Raw genomic sequence first — 11,570 nt, forward strand, 5'->3', positions numbered from 1 at the left:
CTAGTTTGAAATATGTTCTAATGGTAGGTTGTGGTTGTGAAGTGGTAGGTTGTGTAGGTGTTGATGGAGGTTGAATTAGTGCTACATCAGGATATATTGCAGTATAGGTGTTTGGGTCAGAGTTTACTAAGACTTTTTGACTGATTGAGGAATTTGGAGGGGTCTTAGTACAGTCTTCTTATTACCAGTAGATAATAAGTCAGTGAAAGCCCTTTTGGTAAGTTTAAATGGTGGAATTGACTCACTGAAATTCTGAGGTGCATCAGAACAATAGAAACTGTATATAAGTTGACAGAATATATCAAAATAAACCGTGTTTCTATCTTCTGTCATGCTATCAGCTATGAAACCTATCACAGCACTAGCATAATCAAAATAAGTTTGATGAATTAGAGCATACCCAATTTGTTGACTAAGGATTGGAATTGCATCAAAATTAGAGCATTTGTTGGCAAAAACTCTAGTGATGCAGTCAAAGAAGAAACTCCACTCCCTTCTGATGTGGGGTCTCTTCAATTGTCCCAGCTTTGCCAAAGGCTTTTCATAGCCTAGATTTGCCATCATTTGTTGAAGAGCTGGCTCCACAACTATTGAATTGAAAATACAATCTTCTGGAAGATGTAGAGCTTGGCGAACAGTAGACACAGTCACCACATGTTAATCCTCCCCTTTTGTAAAGATAATACTTGGGGACCCAACTTGTCCACCATCATCATAAACACCTGACCTCCAAAATTCCATTATCCGTGTTCCTGAAAGAGCCTGGGGTTAGGTCAGTGCATAGCCTATTTTACCTCGAGCAAGAAAGTCTTGGACGAAATGAAGTTCTGAAGGAGCCTTGTCCTTAGAAAGAATAGCCATGTAGTTATTAGAAACAAACTTGGATCCATTAAAAATGATGTCCTTTGGTGCATTACTGTAAAGAAATAAGTGAGAAAATGGTGTGTACACAAGGTGTTTGATAAAATACCTGTAAGAAAATAGCTTCAGAGAATGTTAGAGAGTGAGAGAGAATAAGAGAGATTAGAGAATAAGAAAAGTAGGTAAAAGATTGTAAAATCTTTTAACTCTCTTATTTATCGACCCACTAATTACAACGGTTATATTCTGAAGCAGAACCGACATTTGACACCTGTCACGCAGTAAATAGTCAAAACAGTGGTTAGTGGGCACAGGAAATGTGCAGTAATTATTGCTCACATGCTGTTTTTCAAAATAAATACGCAACCCATAAACCAAATGATTATCATTGTTTCTCTCTCACTTAATTATTTTCTGATAAATATGACCGTTATAGTAAATACCACAAATAAGTCAAGTAAATAAATAATGCCACGTAAGCATCAGAGTTTCCATCAGGATTTGCATCAGAACATGACTATTATCAGAATTTAACGGTCATCAGAACATGGCTTCTGCACTCAAAAAGTGAATGTCTATTTCTGTGATTCTTCATACAAATACTGAATGGTTTCTTCAGAGTTTAATCATCAGAACTTTGATCAGAACTTGTCCTCAGAATTTATGCAAATAATACTGAACTGTTTGTTAAAAACAACTTAATCACCACATCAATTTTCATCATTCATATGGAGTGAGAATGTGTGCATTTTCAAATGATCAGATAAAGATTAAAGTCTGATAAACTTCAGTATATCTTAGAAATAAGGCATAACTAAGAAAAGTGCTTAAAATCTGTCTTTAATTTTGAATTCCACTATGGAATAAGTTTATGCAAGAGTCCACCTCAACTGTTTGTGATCATTTTATGCATCTTTTGACATTCTTTTTACAGTGGCTTCTCAGTGTAAATTAGTCACAACCGCTATCAAAATTTATGCTATTATCAGAGTATTTCTCCAGTAATCAGAGAATGCGAATAGTCATAAAGAAAAATTTATTTGCTTTTCTAATGCATATAACTTAATACTATCAATGCACTTGGGTCTTCCCTTTCACATATGTACTCTAGATCTCAAAGGAGTACCTGACTTCAATTTTCTTTTCTTTTCTTTTCTTCAGATAAGTGAGGCTTATCAAGCATGTAGTTCATCCTTAAGATTTACAGACAGCAGAATTTGACAGATAAGAAGCAAGAATCTAGTTTATGACTTAGTAATAAGATACACAAAGTAAATTTGACTAAGCTCAAAATCAGAATTTGCTTGTGTTAATGAATTTCCACATAAACAACTAATTCAAACATGGGATAACAGTTTGTTAAAGACTACTAAGTCAGCATCTAACAATTAATACTCATTGGAGTGAATAGTCACAGAACATTCAAAACACTATCAGAGTATATAGAATCACATCAGATAACAATCAGTATTTAATATATTACAGTTTAAGCACAGATTTCTTAGATATAAGACAATCTGTAAACATTGATCATAAAGTCTGATGCATGAGAACAAAAACTAAGCAGATTTTGAGAAAGAACCTGAAACCATTCAAAGTTCATTTACCAGTCTTGTAAAAGTAGCTTCACATAGTGGTTTTGTGAAGATATCTGCTAGTTGTTGATCTGTTGGAACAAAATGCAATTCCACTGTACCTTCCATCACATGTTCCCTTATGAAATGGTACCTAATGCTGATATGCTTTGTCATTGAGTGTTGAACTGGATTACCTGTCATAGCAATAGCACTTTGATTGTCACAGTAAATAGGTATTTTAGAAAATTCTAACCCATAGTCCAGTAACTGATTCCTCATCCAAAGAATCTGTGCAGAACAGCTTCCTGCAGCAATATATTCTGCTTCTACAGTTGATGTGCAAATTGATTTCTGTTTCTTTCTAAACCAAGAAAGCAATCCGCCTCCAAGATATTGGAAGCTTCCACTAGTGCTTTTCCTGTCTATTTTGCATCCTGCAAAATCTACATCTGAGTAACTTATTAGCTTAATATCTGATTCTCTAGGATACCATAATCCTAGATCAGTTGTACTCTTGAGGTACTTGAAAATTCTTTTCACAGCTACTAGATGAGGTTCTCTTCGATCAGCCTGAAATCTTGCACAAAGATAGGTAGCATACATGATATCAGGTCTACTTGCAGTTTAATAGAGTAAAGAGTCAATCATACCTCTGTAGTTAGTAATATCTATTGATGCTCCAGTATCTTTATCTAACTTGGTTGCAGTGGCAATGAGAGTGGATGTAGTTGAACAGTCTTGCATTCCAAATTTCTTGAGTAAATTTCTGGTGTACTTGGATTGATTTATGAAAGTACCTTCTTCATTTTGCTTGACTTGAAGTCCCAGAAAATAGCTAAGTTCTCCCATCGTACTCATTTGATATCTTGACTGCATTAGTTTTGCAAACCTTTCATAGAGTTTGGCATTTGTAGAACCAAAGATGATATCATCAACATATATCTATACCAAAAGTAAGTCCTTTCCATGGTTGAGGTTGAACACTGTTTTATCAATTGTGCCTCTGTTAAATACACTTTCCAGAAGGAATTGAGCTAAAGTCTCACACCATGCTCTTGGAGCTTGCTTAAGGCCATAAAGTGCTTTGTCAAGCCTGTAGACATAATTTAGCAATTTTGGATCTATAAAACCTGGAGGTTGTTCAACATATACCTCTTCTTCCAATTCTCCATTGAGAAAAGCACTTTTCATATCCATTTGAAAGACTTTAAACTTATTGTGAGCAGCATAAGCCAAAAATATTCTTATGGCTTCCAATCTAGCAACTGGAGCAAATGTTTCATCACAGTGAATACCCTCCTGTTGAGCATAACCTTTAGCAACCAGCCTTGCTTTATTCCTTGTAATTATGCCATCACTGTCAGTTTTGTTTCTGAACACCCATTTTGTGCCAACAATTGATCTGTTCTTTGGTCTTGGCACTAGGGTCCAGACTTTATTCCTTTCAAATTCAATTAACTCTTCTTCCATTGCTTGCACCCAATCAGCATCTTGAAGAGCTTCTTCCACTTTCTTTGGTTCAGCCTGAGATAGAAAGGAATGATAGAGACATTCATTTGATGTTGTTGTTCTAGTTCTGACACCTGCTTCAGGATCTCCAATTATTAAGTCAGGTGTATGTGTGCTTTAGTCCACTTCCTTGCAGATGGAAGTTAATCTCTTGAACTGGATCCTCCCCCATGATCCATGATGTCCCCATCATCATTTTCTAATGCTCCCCCAGAAGTTATGCTCTCTGAAATTTCAGAATTTAAGTTGGATCCTTCAGGAATTGAAGAATCAGAGTTTCCAGAATTATCTGAATTTGGCTCATCAGAACTTGATGAATCAGAAATTGAAGAGCCAGTGACAGGTTCTGATGTTTCTTGAGAGTCTTGAGTTGTGGTAGGATCATTATCTTGCTCCCCCTGAATAGGTGCATTTTCCTTTGGAGTAATTACCACAGTTTTAATGACATCAAAACTTAACTCGCCAGAACTTACAGGATCAGGATTTAAGTCATCAGAATTTACAGAATCAGAATTTAAATCTTCATTTTCAAATCTCAGCTGATCATGATCATTAAAATTTTCAAGTCCAGTAATCTTTTTATCATCAAAAGATACATTAATAGATTCCATGACAACCCTTGTTCTTAAATTGTAGACTCTAAAGGCTTTTGTGGAAAGTAGATATCCAACAAAAATTCCTTCATCAGCTTTTAGATCAAATTTTGACAGATGTTCAGGATGAGTCTTAAAAACAAAACATTTACATCCAAATACATGAAAGTATTTGAGATTTGGCTTCTTTTTCTTCACCATCTCATATGGTGTTTTTCCATGCTTGTTTAAGAGTGTAGCATTCTATGTAAAACAAGCAGTCTGTACAGCTTCAGCCCAAAAGTAAGTTGGTAGCTTTGCTTCATCAAGCATAGTTTGTGTAGCTTCAATGAGAGACCCGTTCTTTCTTTCTACAACTCCATTTTGTTGTGGAGTTCTAAGTGCAGAAAATTCCTGCTTTATTCCATGCTCTTTGTAGAACTCTTCCATGATTGAATTCTGGAACTCAGTGCCATTATCACTTCATATTATTTTAATAGAATCTTTGATCAACTTATCCAGCTGTCTGACATGATTCGTTAGAGTAGATGCAGTTTCATTCTTCTTGTGCAGGAAGTACACCCAAGTGTATCTTGTGAACTCATCCACTATAACCATAACATATTTCTTCTTTGCAATTGACATGACATTGACTGGACCAAATAGATCAACATGCAGTAAGTGATAAGGCTCAAGAATTGAGTATTCAGTTTTGCTCTTGAATGAAGATTTTCTTTGTTTTGCCTTTTGACATGAATCACAAAGGCCATCAGGAGCAAATACTGATTTTGGCAGTCCTCTCACAAGATCTTTCTTTACTAGCTCATTTATGTTGTTGAAATTTAAATGAGAGAGTCTCTTGTGCCAATTCTAGCTTTCTTCAATTGATGTTATACTTAACAGACAGATTGCAGAACTATCAAAGTTTGTTGAAAGTCTGGCTTCATATATGTTACCATGTCTATAACCTTTCAGAACCACTTTTCCTGTAGAATTACTTATAACTTCACAGTGTTCTTCAAGGAAATCCACATGATAACCTCTGTCACAGATTTGACTCACACTTAGCAGATTGTGTTTAAGTCCTGAGACAAGAGCTACTATTTCAATGATGACATTCCCAAGATTGATATTGCCATATCCCAGAGTTTTTCCCATATTGTCATCTCTATAAGAAACTCCTGGGCCAGCTTTCTCCATAAAATATGATATCAGGGCTTTATTTCAAGTCATATGTGCTGAACATCCACTATCCAGAACTAGGATTTTTTTCCTGTTGCCCTGCAATCACAAAGACCACTATTGGCTAGTTTTAAGGACCCATACTTGCTTGGATCCTTTGGCCTTTTTAAGTTTGTTAGCATTTGCAGCAAATTTAGTTTCAGAGTTTATGCTAACATGCTATTTATCGGATTTTATATCATACTTTGCATCAAACTTTACACTAGAAGGAATTACACTAACTTTCTTTAAAGAAGGTTTATTTGATAATAATTATAGTACAAACTATGATATTCCTTACAAGTATAAATGGAATGCCATAAACTACCATAATAAAAATAAGGATTTTGTGGTTTAAACATAACATACTGACTCTTAACTCCTTATCTAGGAGGTAAAGAGTTTATATCTTTATTTTTCCTGCAAAAAGAAGCAAGATGGTTAGAATTTCCACAGTTATAACATTTCTTTCTAGGAGCATTAGGAACAGGCATATAATTATTGCTTTTATTCACACCTTCCTTTTCATTCCTATTTTTCCTAGCTTTCTTCACCTTGTTCACATTTCTAATCTCTTTCAGCTTATGTTTAAGCTGCTTCTTTGTCATTAAACCTATGTTTACTGAAGCTGGTTTGTCCTGTTTCAATTTGTGAAGTTGACTTTTCTTTGACTTCTGTCCTAGAATCTTTCATCTTTTGAGAATCAGACATTACAGTTTTTGCTACAAACTTAATAGGATTAACTTTAGGCTTTATAGCTTTCTTGTAAAGTTTGGTTTAGCTGACATAGTTTCCTTTTCTTCTTTATCATCTTCATAACCTAAGCCCTCTTTCCAGTTTCCACTACTTAGTATATTCTGAGTTGTTCTGCCAGAGTTAGTCCAAGTTTTAATGATTTCTCTTTCCTTTTCTAATTCAGATTTAAGAGATTTATTCAGTTTTAGCACTTCATCTCTAACATACAAAGCATCATCTCTTTCTTTCTGAGTTTGATGAAACATAACTAACTCTTTTTCTAAATAGTCATTTCTGTTTCTAAGAGCAAGACTTTCAGATATTAATCTTTCATTTGTTAAAGTATGATCTCTAAAACTAATGAACATGGTTTTAAAATATTATCTCAACTCAGTAATATCATCAGTATGAAAAGCAAAAGTTGTTTGAGGTACCTTCAATTTAGCAGTTTCAGAACTGCTATCAGCATTTGCCATCAAGGCATAGTTCACCTCATCTGAAGTGTCCGTCCAGTTTTTCTTCTTTATGAAAAGTGCCTTACCTTTATCACTTTTTCCTTTCTTGCATTCAGGAGATATATGGCCTCTCTCACCACAATTGTAGCATTTGACATTTGAGTTATCTCCTCTGTCAGACTTTCCTCCTTTGCCTTCAGACTTTCTGAACCCTTTCTTATCAGAACTTCCACCTTTCCTGGAAAACTTCTTTCCCTTTCTGAATTTCTTGTAAGCTATCCTTGTGATACCCTTCACCATAACAACACACAGTTGCATCATCTCTGTATCAACATCCACTTCAGGTAAACTTTCAGTTTCTGAATCATCATCATCAGAATCTGATGATTCTGAATCAGACTTTATAATGAGAGCCTTTCCTTTTCCCCTCTTTGAGACAACAACTTTAGGAGATTCCTCCTCAGCTTTAAGAGCAACTGTCCTTGACTTTCTTCCATGCCTCTTGCTCATTTGATCCATCTCAAGTTCATGAGTCTTGAGCATACCATAAATTTCATCAAGAGTAGTTTCAGTAAGGTCATAGTTGTCTCTTATGGTAGTAGACTTCAAATCCGAATTTTCAGGAAGAGCTAAAAGGAATTTTAGATTTGAATCTTCAAGATCATATTACTTGTCCACTAGTGACAGATCATTCAAGAGTTTGGCAAACCTGTCATATAAATCAGTTAATGACTCATCAACTTTTGAGTCAAAGTGCTCATACTTTTGAGTGAGTATAGTCTTCCTATTCTTTTTTATTGCATCAGTTCCCTGACATCTTGTCTCCAAAGCATTCCATATCTCATTTGCAGTCTTGCATCCAATTACCCTGTTTGACATGACATTATCAATTGCACTATGCAGCAAATACCTTACCCTTGCATCCTTGGCAATAGATGAGATATCTTCAGGTGTGTATTCACCTTTTTCCTTTGGTATGGTCTTTGCTGGTTGATCAACAACTGCAACAGAGAGCTTGGTAGGCTTATATGGTCCTTCATTAAATTTATCAAGATATTCTGGATCTGTAGCTTCCAGAAACATAGCCATCTTCACTTCATATAGGATACTCAAATGGTCTCAATATGGGAACCCTAATAGTCTCATATCGACTGTGGATTTGAGTGTTTTGAGTATCTTGAGTTTTGGTGGGCTTAGTTGGAGTTGGTGTTTCTTCAGACATGATTGATTGTTTGGATCTTACTGTATGTGTATTGTTATGGATAAAAAACTAAGGTTATTATTTGCTGTATTTATTGCTAGGGTTCAGGAGCTCAAGGCCTTTAATGGCTGCTCTCGTGTTTCGTAGCTTAACTCTTCCTTTACGAGATGCCTACGTATCTCTGTGAATTAGAGAATCAAGCCAAAAAATGTAGTTCTGATTTGTGGGGGTGAGACCCCTTATATAGATGTTGGTGGTCCTTGAATTGGACTTGGGTTAGGAGACTTGGTGGGCAAGTCTCTGAATTAGAATGGACTTTGGGGTCCTAAATAGTAGGAAACTGATTCCTTATCCTTCTAGGTCCCTTAGAGGCTAATCTGCAAGGATTTATGTCCTCATTGGGACTCTTTTCAATAGCTGATTTTTCCCTTATTAATTAATTACGAAATTAATTAATATTCAGGGTTTTTGGGCCTTCTTTGTTCCATCAGGCCTGATCTGGTCCATCAAGCCTGATCAATATGTTAACCTTTTTGGTCTGAATGTCATACATCTTCTAATTGGGCCTAGCAGCCCAATTCATGTATAACTACTGTAATATTTAATTACATAATCAGGATTTATTTATCCCTATCATTTGGCCCCCAACTTTTGGGAAACCGTATAAGATTTCGCAAAAGTTAAGTTCGTTCATTCCCTTTCAGGGTATCGTTTTACGTAAAGTGTGGAGCGACCTACACGCTTACAATGATTTGCCTTGTACGTGGCTTCAGGGTCGTTTAAAAACTTCCCCTTCTATTTTCTTACCTTCTCCCTATTTTTAGGAATTTTCTGGTATTTTTCAGGAATTTTCCCTTTTTTTGAGATTTTTTCACATTTTCTGTAATTTTTCACAAATATTCTCAAATTTTCAGCCCTTTTTCGATCAGGATCCTTGTCGAAATTTCAACCTGGATCCTAGTCGAATTTTTGGCCAGCTTTCCAATCCTGGTCGAAGGACTTCGAATAGGATCCATGACCTGGCTTTCGACCAGGATCCTAGTCGAACCTACGACCTGGATTTTGGTCGAAAACTAGTGTCTTTCTTTGCTTCCTGGTCGTTTGGTTTCGACTAGGATTCACGACCTAGGTTTCGACCAGGATCCTAGTCGAACCTACGACCTAGATCTTAGTCGAGACTTCTATGCTTATTTGCTTCCTGGTCGTTAGATTTCGACTAGGATTCACGACCTGGGTTTCGACCAGGATCCTAGTCGATTATTCGACCTGGATTTGAGTCTAGGTTTCTGAACCCATTCTTGAAAAATATTGTGCTTGATTCAGGAATTCGACCTCAATCCTGGTCTGACTTTTGACCTCAATCCTGGTCTATCATACCCGTAATTTTTGGGTGTCTGTTTGAAAGAATTCGAGCATAATTTATGATTTGAAATTCGACCTCAATCCTGGTCTATTATACCCGTAATTTTTGGGTGTCTGTTCGAAAGAATTCGAGCAGAATTCACAACCTAGAATTCGACCTCAATCCTGGTCTTATTGGGCTTCATTCTCATCCAATTTTGGATTGGGCCTTGTTTGGGCCTTATCTTTTTTAAGGGCTTTTATTTGGGCCTTCTATTTTTCCAAATCCTAATTGGATTTGGGCCTTCTATTTTCCAAATCTTAATTGGATTTGGGCCTTCTATTTTCCAAATCTTAATTCGATTTGGGCCTTCTATTTTCCAAATCTTAATTGGATTTGGGCTCTATTTTCCAAATCTTAATTGAATTTGGGCCTCCCATTGGGCCTCTTATTAATTTGAGCTTAATATATTAAAAACCTTCTTTAGAATTCTCTAGAATTCTCGGAAATTTCTTTGGAATTCCTTGGAATATTCTGGAATGTTCCATTTCTGGACTTTTTTCTTTAGGCCTTTATCCTTACTGGGCTTTTTGCCCCTTCAACTTCACTTTTTCTCCTATATAAAGGAGTGAGTAGAGTCTACTGCTCCTCCTTTCTCATTTCCAAATTCTTTCTCTTTCTTCTTCTGTTAAGAATCTCATAGCAATAACAGTAAGTCGGAGTATCTTAAGCCCCAAACCCTTTTTTAGGAGCATTACTTTAGGTAAGACTTCTCCCTTTACTTTTTGTGCTTGTTTTTGCATAGTTTGCATTTTAAAATTGTCTCCTTATGTGCCCCTTTTTTTAGATGGCTGATAAGAAAATGACCCGTTTGACCAAGATGAATGTGACCAGAAAGTCCAATGAATTCCCCATTTGGTCAAGGTACACTTCCTTGATTGATATGATCAATACCCGGGGGACGAGTACCCGTCAGATGCGCATCTAGACGCGCACGACCATATCAGCGCCTTGCGGGATCCAAAGGAGCTGGACAAGTTGAGCGGTTGTTTCAGAATCAAGGATCCTTTCAAGCTAGTTCTTGCAGGTCCGGCCAACAGGGCCTGTCAGTGGAGGAAAGATGCACTATGCATCTACAGGGATACTTTAAGGGCAGGTATTAGACTCCCCTTTCACCCATTCATCCCTGTTTTACTAGCTGATGTGGGCATCAGCCCTTGCCAACTCCCTCCTAACTCTTGGAGGTTGATTATGTGCTATCTGTCGCAATGCGCCAAGCACAATGTCTCTACCTCTGTTGCTGTTTTTAGAAAGATTTTCCAGTTCAAGAACAGTCCTGACAAGATTCCGGGGTGGGTTTCTTTAAACCAGCGCCCAACCGTTCCCCACATAGTGAACGGGAAGTCCATCCCTGACAACAACTTGGGGTGGAAGAAAGATTTTCTGTTCGTCGTTTGGGAGGGTGGCGATTGGGGCACCCTATTTCGCTCGTCTTTTGGGCTAGCCGTAGATGGGAGCCCAAACGATATAATTTTTTCTATGAAGGAGACAAGAGCTTTCAACCTCCTTACGTAAGATAATGGGACTTCCCATTCTTGGGATCTTATCAGGGAGACCGTTCTTGTACAACGCGACCTTTCTCCCGTCCCTAAGAAGAGTACGTGTCCTTCCTTATCTAGTTTTTTTCGTTCCTTCTATCTTTCATTTTGCTAACTTCTCAACTTACTTATCTTATTTATTGCAGTGGCTGAGAAAATTGAGGAGGCTACAAAGCCTAAAGACCTGGAAACGACCAGGATGAAGCGTGCTGGAAAAGTCTTTAAAGACCCGCGCCTTGGGGATCGTTTCCCAGAGTTCCTACTCCAGGCAAAGGAACCGGGCGAAGAAGGCCCCATCCAAGTTTTACGTACCAAGCAAAAACCAGGGGCTTACTTCCAACCTGCTTGGGGAATCCGGGGCAAGGATTCGATTGTTGGCAGCACAGCGCTTGCCAAGGACTGGTCTATGCATTCCATTTCCCCTGTTAACTATCAAGACTTTGTCCTTCAATAGGACTTAGAGGCTAACGAGCTTTTCGGAGCTCAGGCTTTGGCGACG

This window comes from Apium graveolens, chromosome 5 (assembly GCF_009905375.1).
Source record: "Apium graveolens cultivar Ventura chromosome 5, ASM990537v1, whole genome shotgun sequence".
NCBI classification, from domain to species: Eukaryota; Viridiplantae; Streptophyta; class Magnoliopsida; order Apiales; family Apiaceae; genus Apium; species Apium graveolens.